The sequence below is a fragment of the Poromitra crassiceps genome, assembly GCF_964638095.1.
Source record: "Poromitra crassiceps genome assembly, chromosome: 16".
NCBI lineage: Eukaryota > Metazoa > Chordata > Actinopteri > Beryciformes > Melamphaidae > Poromitra > Poromitra crassiceps.
Window position 1 is genome coordinate 1,170,154 of NC_139645.1, and position 15,000 is coordinate 1,185,153.

A 15,000-nucleotide genomic window follows, 5' to 3' on the forward strand; every position below is an offset into this window, starting at 1 on the left:
TGTCTCATGTTCTCTCTTGTTGTCTCATATAGGAGAACAAAGGGTAGGTAGAACATATGAGTGTAGAACAGGTTCTGGGACTGTAGGTATAGTAGGACCTACCTTTGTGTTAACAGAGGGGTTTTTCAAAGTGTGGGACAGTGAGCTTCCCCTCAGAGATCATATAGACAGCTGTGCCTTCCCCATTATTACGCTCATTGTTGTTTGCTCCACTCGGGTACAAAAGTGAGTCCCAAAAATGTTATAAACATCGTTATCCTATATTCTTTAAGATTCTTTTTTCAAATATCTTCTTTTAAACATGTTAAACCTCTTTATCCGCTCTGAAGGACTTTACATTTTTTAACACATCTTTATGACACTCAGCCCTAAAGCAGATCCTCCTCCTGACCTGCAGCCTTGACCGCTATGCTGCTACCGGTACCCGCACTCACACAGCTTTGCTGAACTGAAGGGGATGAAGCACTGTTACAGCCTGGCCTGCAGGGGGAGCATCGTCGAAAATCCAAACCTTAATCAGGGTCGTATACTTCCTCTGTTCTCTGCTGGCACCACACGTCATAGATATATATAAAGGCTAGATAGCTTACCCGCGCTGCCGGCCAATGGAGAGCGACGTCGTCGCATGGCGGCCATCTTGCTACAGGGAGCTACTAGGAGTTATGAGCATCTGTTGTTGGGTTAGTATGGCAACATCATATGATCATAACTCCTAGGGAAATTGATGAAACTGCATGAAACTTTGTGCCTGAATCCCTCTCATGGCATAGATGCTTCGGTTTAATTTTGGTGTAATTTGGAGCCCATCAAAAAAATAGTGTTTTTAGTGTTTTTTTTTTTTTTTTGGTCTATCTCGGGAACGGAATATGCTTGTAATAAACCAAACCGTTTGTAAATCCGTCAAGATTTCAGCGAGTTATGAGTATTTTTGTCTGTGCAGGTCACCAGCTACCATAGAACGTACCAGAAAGGCACTGTAGCAAGATGGCGGCCGTTCAACGACGCTGGTGACTCCGCCTTAAGCCATCTAGCCTTTATATATATCTATGCCACACGTCTCCTCTCTGAATATCTCTTCATTGACATTTCGCCCCATGACATGAAGTTAGCTAAGCAGAGGGTAGTGCAACACAGTCAAACACAGTCACCTATGTCACTCTAGTGACCGTGTAGTGCAACACGGTCACCTATGTCACTCTGTAGTGACCCTGTAGTGCAACACAGTCACCTATGTCACTCTGTAGTGACCGTGTAGTGCAACACAGTCACCTATGTCACTCTGTAGTGACCGTGTAGTGCAACACGGTCACCTATGTCACTCTGTAGTGACCGTGTAGTGCAACACAGTCACCTATGTCACTCTGTAGTGACCGTGTAGTGCAACACAGTCACCTATGTCACTCTGTAGTGACCGTGTAGTGCAACACAGTCACCTATGTCACTCTGTAGTGACCGTGTAGTGCAACACAGTCACCTATGTCACTCTGTAGTGACCGTGTAGTGCAACACAGTCACCTATGTCACTCTGTAGTGACCGTGTAGTGCAACACAGTCACCTATGTCACTCTGTAGTGACCGTGTAGTGCAACACAGTCACCTATGTCACTCTGTAGTGACCGTGTAGTGCAACACAGTCACCTATGTCACTCTGTAGTGACCGTGTAGTGCAACACAGTCACCTATGTCACTATGTAGTGACCGTGTAGTGCAACACGGTCACCTATGTCACTCTGTAGTGACCGTGTAGTGCAACACGGTCACCTATGTCACTCTGTAGTGACCGTGTAGTGCAACACAGTCACCTATGTCACTCTGTAGTGACCGTGTAGTGCAACACAGTCACCTATGTCACTCTGTAGTGACCGTGTAGTGCAACACGGTCACCTATGTCACTCTGTAGTGACCGTGTAGTGCAACACAGTCACCTATGTCACTCTGTAGTGACCGTGTAGTGCAACACAGTCACCTATGTCACTCTGTAGTGACCGTGTAGTGCAACACAGTCACCTATGTCACTCTGTAGTGACCGTGTAGTGCAACACAGTCACCTATGTCACTCTAGTGACCCTGTAGTGCAACACAGTCACCTATGTCACTCTGTAGTGACCGTGTAGTGCAACACAGTCACCTATGTCACTATGTAGTGACCGTGTAGTGCAACACGGTCACCTATGTCACTCTGTAGTGACCCTGTAGTGCAACACAGTCACCTATGTCACTCTAGTGACCGTGTAGTGCAACACAGTCACCTATGTCACTCTAGTGACCGTGTAGTGCAACACAGTCACCTATGTCACTCTGTAGTGACCGTGTAGTGCAACACAGTCACCTATGTCACTCTGTAGTGACCCTGTAGTGCAACACAGTCACCTATGTCACTCTAGTGACCGTGTAGTGCAACACAGTCACCTATGTCACTCTAGTGACCGTGTAGTGCAACACAGTCACCTATGTCACTCTGTAGTGACCCTGTAGTGCAACACAGTCACCTATGTCACTCTGTAGTGACCGTGTAGTGCAACACAGTCACCTATGTCACTCTGTAGTGACCCTGTAGTGCAACACAGTCACCTATGTCACTCTAGTGACCGTGTAGTGCAACACAGTCACCTATGTCACTCTAGTGACCGTGTAGTGCAACACAGTCACCTATGTCACTCTGTAGTGACCGTGTAGTGCAACACAGTCACCTATGTCACTCTGTAGTGACCGTGTAGTGCAACACAGTCACCTATGTCACTCTGTAGTGACCCTGTAGTGCAACACAGTCACCTATGTCACTCTAGTGACCGTGTAGTGCAACACAGTCACCTATGTCACTCTAGTGACCGTGTAGTGCAACACAGTCACCTATGTCACTCTGTAGTGACCGTGTAGTGCAACACAGTCACCTATGTCACTCTGTAGTGACCGTGTAGTGCAACACAGTCACCTATGTCACTCTGTAGTGACCCTGTAGTGCAACACAGTCACCTATGTCACTCTGTAGTGACCCTGTAGTGCAACACAGTCACCTATGTCACTCTGTAGTGACCGTGTAGTGCAACACAGTCACCTATGTCACTCTGTAGTGACCCTGTAGTGCAACACAGTCACCTATGTCACTCTAGTGACCGTGTAGTGCAACACAGTCACCTATGTCACTCTAGTGACCGTGTAGTGCAACACAGTCACCTATGTCACTCTGTAGTGACCGTGTAGTGCAACACAGTCACCTATGTCACTCTGTAGTGACCCTGTAGTGCAACACAGTCACCTATGTCACTCTAGTGACCGTGTAGTGCAACACAGTCACCTATGTCACTCTGTAGTGACCGTGTAGTACAACACAGTCACCTATGTCACTCTGTAGTGACCGTGTAGTGCAACACAGTCACCTATGTCACTCTGTAGTGACCCTGTAGTGCAACACAGTCACCTATGTCACTCTGTAGTGACCCTGTAGTGCAACACAGTCACCTATGTCACTCTAGTGACCGTGTAGTGCAACACAGTCACCTATGTCACTCTAGTGACCGTGTAGTGCAACACAGTCACCTATGTCACTCTGTAGTGACCGTGTAGTGCAACACAGTCACCTATGTCACTCTGTAGTGACCGTGTAGTGCAACACAGTCACCTATGTCACTCTGTAGTGACCCTGTAGTGCAACACAGTCACCTATGTCACTCTGTAGTGACCGTGTAGTGCAACACAGTCACCTATGTCACTCTGTAGTGACCCTGTAGTGCAACACAGTCACCTATGTCACTCTGTAGTGACCGTGTAGTGCAACACAGTCACCTATGTCACTCTAGTGACCCTGTAGTGCAACACAGTCACCTATGTCACTCTGTAGTGACTGTGTAGTGCAACACAGTCACCTATGTCACTCTGTAGTGACCGTGTAGTGCAACACAGTCACCTATGTCACTCTGTAGTGACCGTGTAGTGCAACACAGTCACCTATGTCACTCTAGTGACCCTGTAGTGCAACACAGTCACCTATGTCACTCTGTAGTGACCGTGTAGTGCAACACAGTCACCTATGTCACTCTGTAGTGACCGTGTAGTGCAACACAGTCACCTATGTCACTCTAGTGACCCTGTAGTGCAACACAGTCACCTATGTCACTCTGTAGTGACCGTGTAGTGCAACACAGTCACCTATGTCACTCTGTAGTGACCCTGTAGTGCAACACAGTCACCTATGTCACTCTGTAGTGACCCTGTAGTGCAACACAGTCACCTATGTCACTCTAGTGACCGTGTAGTGCAACACAGTCACCTATGTCACTCTGTAGTGACCGTGTAGTGCAACACGGTCAACTATGTCACTCTGTAGTGACCGTGTAGTGCAACACAGTCACCTATGTCACTCTGTAGTGACCGTGTAGTGCAACACAGTCACCTATGTCACTCTGTAGTGACCCTGTAGTGCAACACAGTCACCTATGTCACTCTGTAGTGACCGTGTAGTGCAACACAGTCACCTATGTCACTCTGTAGTGACCGTGTAGTGCAACACAGTCACCTATGTCACTCTGTAGTGACCGTGTAGTGCAACACAGTCACCTATGTCACTCTAGTGACCGTGTAGTGCAACACAGTCACCTATGTCACTCTGTAGTGACCGTGTAGTGCAACACAGTCACCTATGTCACTCTGTAGTGACCCTGTAGTGCAACACAGTCACCTATGTCACTCTGTAGTGACCCTGTAGTGCAACACAGTCACCTATGTCACTCTGTAGTGACCGTGTAGTGCAACACAGTCACCTATGTCACTCTGTAGTGACCGTGTAGTGCAACACAGTCACCTATGTCACTCTAGTGACCCTGTAGTGCAACACAGTCACCTATGTCACTCTGTAGTGACCGTGTAGTGCAACACAGTCACCTATGTCACTCTGTAGTGACCGTGTAGTGCAACACAGTCACCTATGTCACTCTGTAGTGACCCTGTAGTGCAACACAGTCACCTATGTCACTCTGTAGTGACCGTGTAGTGCAACACAGTCACCTATGTCACTCTGTAGTGACCGTGTAGTGCAACACAGTCACCTATGTCACTCTGTAGTGACCGTGTAGTGCAACACAGTCACCTATGTCACTCTGTAGTGACCGTGTAGTGCAACACAGTCACCTATGTCACTCTGTAGTGACCCTGTAGTGCAACACAGTCACCTATGTCACTCTGTAGTGACCGTGTAGTGCAACACAGTCACCTATGTCACTCTGTAGTGACCGTGTAGTGCAACACAGTCACCTATGTCACTCTAGTGACCGTGTAGTGCAACACAGTCACCTATGTCACTCTGTAGTGACCGTGTAGTGCAACACAGTCACCTATGTCACTCTGTAGTGACAGTGTAGTGCAACACAGTCACCTATGTCACTCTGTAGTGACCGTGTAGTGCAACACAGTCACCTATATCACTCTGTAGTGACCGTGTAGTGCAACACAGTCACCTATGTCACTCTGTAGTGACCCTGTAGTGCAACACAGTCACCTATGTCACTCTGTAGTGACCCTGTAGTGCAACACAGTCACCTATGTCACTCTGTAGTGACCCTGTAGTGCAACACAGTCACCTATGTCACTCTGTAGTGACCCTGTAGTGCAACACAGTCACCTATGTCACTCTGTAGTGACCCTGTAGTGCAACACAGTCACCTATGTCACTCTGTAGTGACCGTGTAGTGCAACACAGTCACCTATGTCACTCTGTAGTGACCCTGTAGTGCAACACAGTCACCTATGTCACTCTGTAGTGACCGTGTAGTGCAACACAGTCACCTATGTCACTCTGTAGTGACCGTGTAGTGCAACACAGTCACCTATGTCACTCTGTAGTGACCCTGTAGTGCAACACAGTCACCTATGTCACTCTGTAGTGACCGTGTAGTGCAACACAGTCACCTATATCACTCTGTAGTGACCGTGTAGTGCAACACAGTCACCTATGTCACTCTGTAGTGACCGTGTAGTGCAACACAGTCACCTATGTCACTCTGTAGTGACCGTGTAGTGCAACACAGCTGTGTAGTTTGACAGCTGTTGATGACTGGAGTCTGTAGCATTAAAGGGAGAATAGCAACACGCTACGCTGCCTTCATGGAGAGCACTGCTACTTTGAATGTGTTCCAACTTCCAACTGTTATCCAAAGAGAGAATAAAATGGATTTATGAAATCGTTTACCTCATAGTTATAATTATTTTACATTTTTCAGTATATGTTGTGTGTGTGTGTGTGTGTGTGTGTGTGTGTGTGTGTGTGTGTGTGTGTGTGTATGTGTCTGGTATCCTGCCCACTATAATTATAAAACTGTGAAAGCACTTAAACAGACTTGGGAATCCTGTTGGCCAGACTAAATAATGGGGTCAGATTTTACTGAAGGAATCTACACACGCGCACATACACACACACACACACACACACACACACACACACACACACACACACACACACACACACAAGTACACAAGTACACATTAAACACACCTGCACATAACTACCAGTTGCCAGAGCCTATTGCGTACGTCCCATTCTTGTTAACGCGTTACCTCAGGAACGCCTTGAGGGAATTTCTTCAAATTTCAAATTTAGCACAAATTGGACTCGATGATGAACTCATTAGATTTTGGTCAAAGTTCAAATCAATTCTGAGGCAGGACAATTTGAGACTAGTGAGCAATAAGGGAAAACGTATCAGTGCCACTAAGGTGTCAAATGCGAATGTCTCTGCTCTACTTAGAGCTGTCCACTTGTGATCTGATCACCCAAGACGCATGTTCAAATACCAGGTCTGGGGGCATCTGGATAGTGTAGCAGTAGATTCCCTGCATACAAACACAAGGGCCGCAGGTTCATACCCCCTCCTTACCTTCCTCCCTTCTGCCCATCCTGTCCTACTCCCAGGCCACAAGTTACTCCCCTCTCCATCCCCCACAAGTTACTCCCCTCTCCACCCCCCACAAGTTACTCCCCTCTCCATCCCCCACAAGTTACTCCCCTCTCCACCCCCCACAAGTTACTCCCCTCTCCATCCCCCACAAGTTACTCCCCTCTCCACCCCCCACAAGTTACTCCCCTCTCCATCCCCCACAAGTTACTCCCCTCTCCACCCCCCACAAGTTACTCCCCTCTCCACCCCCCACAAGTTACTCCCCTCTCCACCCCCCACAAGTTACTCCCCTCTCCACCCCCCACAAGTTACTCCCCTCTCCATCCCCCACAAGTTACTCCCCTCTCCACCCCCCACAAGTTACTCCCCTCTCCATCCCCCACAAGTTACTCCCCTCTCCACCCCCCACAAGTTACTCCCCTCTCCACCCCCCACAAGTTACTCCCCTCTCCACCCCCCACAAGTTACTCCCCTCTCCACCCCCCACAAGTTACTCCCCTCTCCACCCCCCACAAGTTACTCCCCTCTCCACCCCCCACAAGTTACTCCCCTCTCCACCCCCCACAAGTTACTCCCCTCTCCATCCCCCACAAGTTACTCCCCTCTCCACCCCCCACAAGTTACTCCCCTCTCCATCCCCCACAAGTTACTCCCCTCTCCACCCCCCACAAGTTACTCCCCTCTCCACCCCCCACAAGTTACTCCCCTCTCCACCCCCCACAAGTTACTCCCCTCTCCACCCCCCACAAGTTACTCCCCTCTCCATCCCCTCTACATCGCCCAGCTCTCATCAATCACCCAACCTCACTCTCCAAGTATTCCCTCCTTCTTTCAGACAACCCTCCCCTCCTCCCCCCCTCTCCCCTCCCCTCCCCCTCCTCCTCTCCCCTCCTCCCCCTCCTCTCCTCTCCCCCTCTCCTCTCCCCTCTCCTCCTCTCCCCTCCCCTCCCCCTCCTCCTCTCCCCTCCTCCCCCTCCTCTCCTCCCCCCCTCTCCCCTCCCCTCCCCCTCCTCCTCTCCCCTCCTCCCCCTCCTCTCCTCTCCCCCTCTCCTCTCCCCTCTCCTCCTCTCCTCTCCTCTCCCCCTCTCCTCTCCTCTCCTCCCCTCCCCCCCTCTCCCTCCCTCCCTCCTCTCCTCCCCTCCTCTCCTTCCCTCCCTCCTCTCCCTCCCTCCTCCCCCCTCCCTCCCTCCCCTCCCTCTCTCTAAACCTTATGAGAGCTATCCCAGGTCTCTACATCGTTCAGCAGTGTCATCCTCCACCTCTGCTACTCCATGGAAGCTCAGACGGGGCTCCTGGCGGCGCTGGTCGCTCTGCTCTGCAGCCACACTCCAGGTACCTGTCAGCTTATCAACCATTTTCTTCTCCTCAGTGTGTGTGTGTGTGTGTGTGTGTGTGTGTGTGTGTGTGTGTGTGTGTGTGTGTGTGTGGTGTGTGTGTGTGTGTGTGTGTGTGTGTGTGTGTGTGTGTGTGTGTGTGTGTGTGTGTGTGTGTGTGTGGACAACTGGAGGTATTCATCGTCCTCTCTCCACAGCGCACGGAGGAGCAGAGAGTTGCAGCGGTTTTAGACACCTGGAGAACGGGCGCACCTTTTTCCGCTACGGCGGGCTGCTTGTGATCTTCCGCTGTCACCGTGGCTACAGTCTCCATGGATACCAAACTAACAGCTGCATGTCGGGCCACTGGAGCCGGGAGCCAGCTGTCTGTGTCGGTGAGTCATCTTTTAGAGAAGACAACAGGCCAGCGCACTAAATGTCCTTTCAGAAGTTGATTGTCTCATCTGAAGAAGAGGACAGCGCTGAAGACGAGGACAGCACTGAAGACGAGGACAGCACTGAAGAAGAGGACAGCACTGAAGAAGAGGACAGCACTGAAGACGAGGACAGCGCTGAAGACGAGGACAGCACTGAAGACGAGGACAGCGCTGAAGACGAGGACAGCGCTGAAGAAGAGGACAGCACTGAAGAAGAGGACAGCGCTGAAGACGAGGACAGCACTGAAGACCAGGACAGCACTGAAGACGAGGACAGCGCTGAAGACGAGGACAGCACTGAAGACGAGGACAGCACTGAAGAAGGCCTTTTGGCTCAGATGTTCATTGCTGCTGTCCCCAGATGAGACATGAAACTTGTGAAAGGACATTCAGCAGCTGGCCTGTTCTCTTCTCTAACATGTTTTCTTGTTGGATTGAGTGTGCTCGCTGTTGGTGAGTCTGGACACAGTTCATTTTTGCCTTCCCTTTCTTGACAAAAGGATTAACTTTCTATTTTAAGGGGCATGGTGGCTCAGTGGTAAGCGCTGTCGCCTCACAGCTAGAAGGTCCTGGGTTCGATTCCCACCTGGGACGCTGTGAGCGCTGAAGGAATGCGTGCCCGTCCGCATGTCCTCGAGGGTGGGGTCGTCAAAAGGGCCTCTCTGTGTGGAGTTTACATGTTCTCCCCGTGCCCCCTGGGGGTTTCCTTCATATAGGAACCCCCTTCACCAAAACATGCAATATCCTGGTTGCTAATGTGGTTCCTCCTCTGGTCATTAGGGGCGCCTGTTCAGAGGGAGGGGAACTGATCCTCCCACGTGCTATGTCCTACCGGTGAAGCTTCCCCTGTCAGGTGAAAAGAAGCGGCTGGCTATACTGCCCATGTCTCGGAGGAAGCATGGAGCTAGTTTCAGCTCTCCCCAGATCGGTAGAGGGTGGAGCAGCAACCAGGATAAATACATTAAAATAGCACTAATGGGGATAAAAATGGGGGGGGGGGGTGGACTTTCTATGTTTTGTTTCTAACTCTTCACGTCTCCTCCTGCTGCCTCAGGCTCAGGCTGCAGCAGCCCGGGGCCTCTGCTCCATGGAGCCAGCAGTGTGAATGAAGCCGGCTCCTGGGTGACGTTCAGCTGCAACACTGGTTTTAGGCTCCATGGGCCCTCAGTGCTTTACTGTAAGGGCCACACATGGAACAGCACCAAGCCTGTTTGCAAAGGTGAGCATGCAGAACACGTTTCTTTCTGTTTGTATTATTATTATATTATATTATATTATATTATATTATATCTGCATTTCATTATTTCTCCTGTTCAATCATTCAAGACAACAGTGGATTAAAGTGGACTCATCTCTCTGTAATGTTGTATTATATTATATTATATTATATTATATTATATTATATTATATTATATTATATTATCATCTCTCTGTAATGTTGTATTATATTATATTATATTATATTATCATGTCTCTGTAATGTTTTATTATATTATGACAGTTTCATCATTTCACTCCTTCCTTCCTCCTCCTGTAGAGTCTGACATGATGAGTGCTGTATCACATGCAGTCGTGGAAAAGCCAAACACACAGCAGAACCTCCACAGCCTCCAGGCTCCCTCGGTTCTGAAGAACCAGCAGCAGTCCCACTACGACGCCCTGGCTAGCACCGCCTCCAAGGAAGTGTACCTCAAATTGAGCTTGTCGTCCCGCGCCTCAAACAGTGACACTCAAAAAGTGACCAATCAAAAAGTCCCAAACCCTAAAGTGCTCCTCAAAGACGGGGTCCAGAGCCTTCATCATGAAGCTCGGCTACAGGGAATTGAAGCCCCGGTAACGAAATCTGGTCGAGAGGGAGTGTCTGTAAGACGGGAAGTGTCTGTAAGACAGAGCAGCTTGGGACGCGAGGTTACGCGAGTCTCCCAAATGCCTCTGACACCTGTTACACAGTTCCCCACTGAATCACATCGATCTCCTACCGTCTCATCTACCTCAACAGAAGCATCCACGTATTCAGCATCATTTCCAACAGCCCGAACTGCAGCTGCCACCGTCGTCACAAGTGCCACGATCAACTCTCCAACTGCCACCGTCGTCACAACCATCAACTCTCCAACTGCCACCGTCGTCACAACCATCAACTCTCCAGCAGCAGAAGCTGTGGCTTCCCCTCCGACTCAAGCCTCCACGTCAGCTCTACCTGCGCTCGGTGGTGAAAAAGCGCTCAGGTTCGGAGACCAAGGGGGCCTCTCTGTCACCAACACATCCCGGGATCATGCGTCTCAACCTGGACTAGTAACCGGGTCTTCCACACCTGCAGATGCAACCCCCCAGGCTGGAAGCGTCTTCCAGCATCCTTCGTTGCCCGGAGGCCCGAGAGAGAGGGCTTCACCTGGAGACCCTGCCCAGGATCGACAGCCTGGGTCCGAGGGTGAAGAGGAGGTGAGAGCGAGCAGCCTGCTGGATTCTGCTCAGAGCGTAACAGAGCTGACAGAAGTTACCGGAATCAAACTGGACCTTCAGAGGACGAAGCATAAAGAAGCTTTTACTTCACTGTCCACGTTGTCTCCTCCTACTTATTCCAAATCTGTCTCAGCTCTGTCCTCCACTTCATCACCTGACCTTATTACCTTGACTGCCTCCACCTCACCCATCTCCCGTCCCTCCCTTTCCCCCTCCAATGAGAAGACACCGCTGTCTGATGTCACCCCTTCAAGACCCTCCTGGACACAAAGCCTCATGAAGAATGGCACAGTCAAACCATCTCCTACTTGGTCTTTGACCCTCAGCAGAAGGCCTGTGTGCCCGTACCCACCTGTACCCACTCACGGGACTTTCTACTTCCGTAACGTAGAAAAGCCGGGTCCCAGGGAGTACAGGCATTACATCCAGTACGCCTGTTACCCCGGGTATACGCTGGCTCATGGAGACGTACACAGCTACTGCCAGCAGGGCGGCGCGTGGAGCGGAGTCACACCTGTTTGCCTCGGTAGGTGATGATGCTGTTTCATAATGTGGATTCTTTATACTAATCTTGGCATGAAAGATTTCAAGTTGAACAAATATTGAATATCGGCGCACAATTTTGGCAACTTCAAATATCCATATCGGTCAGAACCTCAAAAAAGCGTATCGATCAAACCCTAGTGTAGGATGGGACTTTTAGTGTTCTGTGTGGGGAAACTGGATTGGATTAGCAGTACAGATACAGCAAAGATAAATGTTATCTAAATAATATGGCAAATGATATCATAAATGTATACAAACAACAATTTTAACACTAGAACATGTGTGCAAGTGTAAAACAAAGAAAAAAATGAATGCTCAATATGCACAATAGGGAAAAATGAAATATGATGCAGTAAAATAGTGGGGAAATTGTCATATTTATATATAGTGCAATATATAACAAATGAGAAGGATATGAGAATATAAAGCAAACTAATACATTTACAGCATACATATGAAATATGTGCATCTATAAAAGGTCATCATACAGTATTTATGTACAGAAAGTGTAAGTGTAAAAGACTATTCACCTCATGATTATCGTACTTATTACTATTATTACAACTTACAGAATGTGCGTTTGTTATGTAAGAGTTGTGAGTAGCATCTGTGACAAGCTGCTCTTCCTTGCCGTCACAATAAAGGTCAAGTATGCCTGTCCATGCTTGGAATGATCATTTCATTCCTGCTACAGCTGTTTGTCTTTAACTGGACCATTTCTGGCCGACCCCTCGAACCAGTAAAAGTGCCGTCGTAAAGTTAAAAAGAAAAGTCTTAAAACGCGCCTTCTGTTCTGTGTTTTTGTCGTTATGAAGTTCCATCATGCAGTTTGTGTTTCAGGTCAAGCAGAGTAACGCTGCCTCCTGTGGCTGATCTGCTTTAACCCATTGATACCTGATGCAGCATTTGTGTGCGTATCCCTTTAAGACCGCGAACCGCGTTAACGCGGTTCGCGGTCTTAAAGGGATACGCACACAAATGAGGGATATACACGCAAATGCTGCATCAGGTATCAATGTTAAACATCAGTTCATCTCATCTGCTAAACACATCACCACACTCTGATGTGTGAAGTTGAAGGGTAGAAGTCAGTTTGGTTTTTGGTGAGGTCCATCCTCTGCTGATGTGGGTTCAAACTGTCTGGTCTCCATATCTCCAGCATCTAAAAGTGCCTCGACAGTCATCTTGGGTCAGATTAGGGACTGGTCTACACACATTCTGACAGCATCCCGGTTGTAATGTACAGTATCTAATCTTCCATCGCTGTTCCTCTGTGTCTGTCTGTCTGTCTGTCTGTCTGTCTACCCAGAGCTGACACCATGTTCGCTTAACAACGGGGGCTGTTCCCAGCTCTGCGCTCACTCCCACTCTCAGACTCAGCCCGGGACTCAGTGTCACTGCAGACCTGGCTTCACTCTGCTGGATGACAGGCGGACGTGTCGAGGTGAGATCTTCCGCATAACAAAGCAGCATGGTGCAATGAGGCATGTTACAGCACAACAGGGGAACCTGCTTTAAAAAAAAATCACTGACAAGCATAAGTGAACTGTGAAATTGATGTGCGGCACGTTTGCCTCGATGAAATTTACTGTGCTAAAAATAGATTGATGAAATGTACTATGCTAAAAAAATAGATTGATGTTCTTGAGTTGGGTGTGCTTGCTCACACCATGTTCCTGCCGCGCAGAAGCGGCATGCCCAGATTTTTGAGAGGGATTTTTTTTTATAAACATAGGCTATAATATTATAGGCTGTGTGTGGTAGTTGAAACATAGTTTCAAGTTGACGTTTATTTATATTTGTAGTTAAAACAAAAACATAAATACTGTATAGGCTACAAACAGTACAACACAAAAGGCTGTTATTTACCCTTTGTCGCCACCTGGTGAGTAAATATATATGTAACTAAAACCATTAAAATTAACAACCGGTCCGCGACTTTTTTTTCCATGTATCTACCGGTCCTTGGCACAAAAAAGGTTGGGAACCCCTGCTCTAGAGGACACTAGATGAGACTAATGGAAGAGAAAAGATTTCTACCTTCTGAAAAGGCAATACCAGCCAAAATAAACATTGTGTTACATTGCCTACCCTACCTACTGTCCCCACCTTTTTTACATGAATATATCAAATTAAAGTATTTATTTTCGTGTGTCTCTGTAAAGCGACTTTGAGTATCTAGAAGAGCGCTATATAAGATAAATGTATTATTATTATTATTGCTTTGAAACGTGTGGTCTCCCTTTTTTGTCAAGTCCATTGAGCCTGGGCAGTGGCAATGTACTTACTCACTCTGGTGATTATGGATCTTTCCAGGAGGCTGATCAGTTTGGAAAATAGCCTTATGGTTACACCTGCTCAGTCTGTTAATTTAAAATGAGATATTCCTCTAAATCTGGCTTCCAACCCCCCAAATTCTTTTTGGCGCTGCACTTCGTGCGCCGCCAAACGTTCGCCCCCTCAGATTGTTGGCTTGCATGACGGCCCTGCTGCCGCGGACAACCAGTGATTTGTGGAGCCATGGGTGCAGCAAGGTGCTGATATGATCTATGTACACTACAGTGTTATCGGTGTGCAGATGGTTCTGTCAGCTGGTCTGCAGACATGATGGGTGAACGTCATGATTATAGTTGAGCTCTGCTCCAGGAATGCCTTTGCAATGTAATAACTCTTAGAAGCATTCCTGTCTGACAGCCTGCTTCACATTCTGCTCCATGTGTCAGAATATGGAAGGAACCATGGATAAAGATGACTGGTACACTGGTACCAGTCATCGGTACTGGTACTGGTACTGGTACTGGTACTGGTACTGGTACTGGTACTGTATACAGAGAAGCATCATACAGTACGCTCTGCTGCATGGCAGGTGACAGCAGGGACGTAGGGATAGATCGATGGTGATCCTGGCTGAGTTGTTTTCCACACATCCACGCTTCCTGTCTCATCCACAACAGGACCAAGACGAAGACACGGAGGAAGTCAGAAAACATCTGCTTCATGGTTAGCTCATTACAGGTCCCAAACATCTGCTTCATGGTTAGCTCATTACAGGTCCCAAACATCTGCTTTATGGTTAGCTCATTACAGGTCCCAAACATCTGCTTCATGGTTAGCTCATTACAGGTCCCAAACATCTGCTTTATGGTTAGCTCATTACAGGTCCCAAACATCTGCTTCATGGTTAGCTCATTACAGGTCCCAAACATCTGCTTTATGGTTAGCTCATTACAGGTCCCAAACATCTGCTTCATGGTTAGCTCATTACAGGTCCCAAACATCTGCTTCATGGTTAGCTCATTACAGGTCCCAAACATCTGCTTTATGGTTAGCTCATTACAGGTCCCAAACATCTGC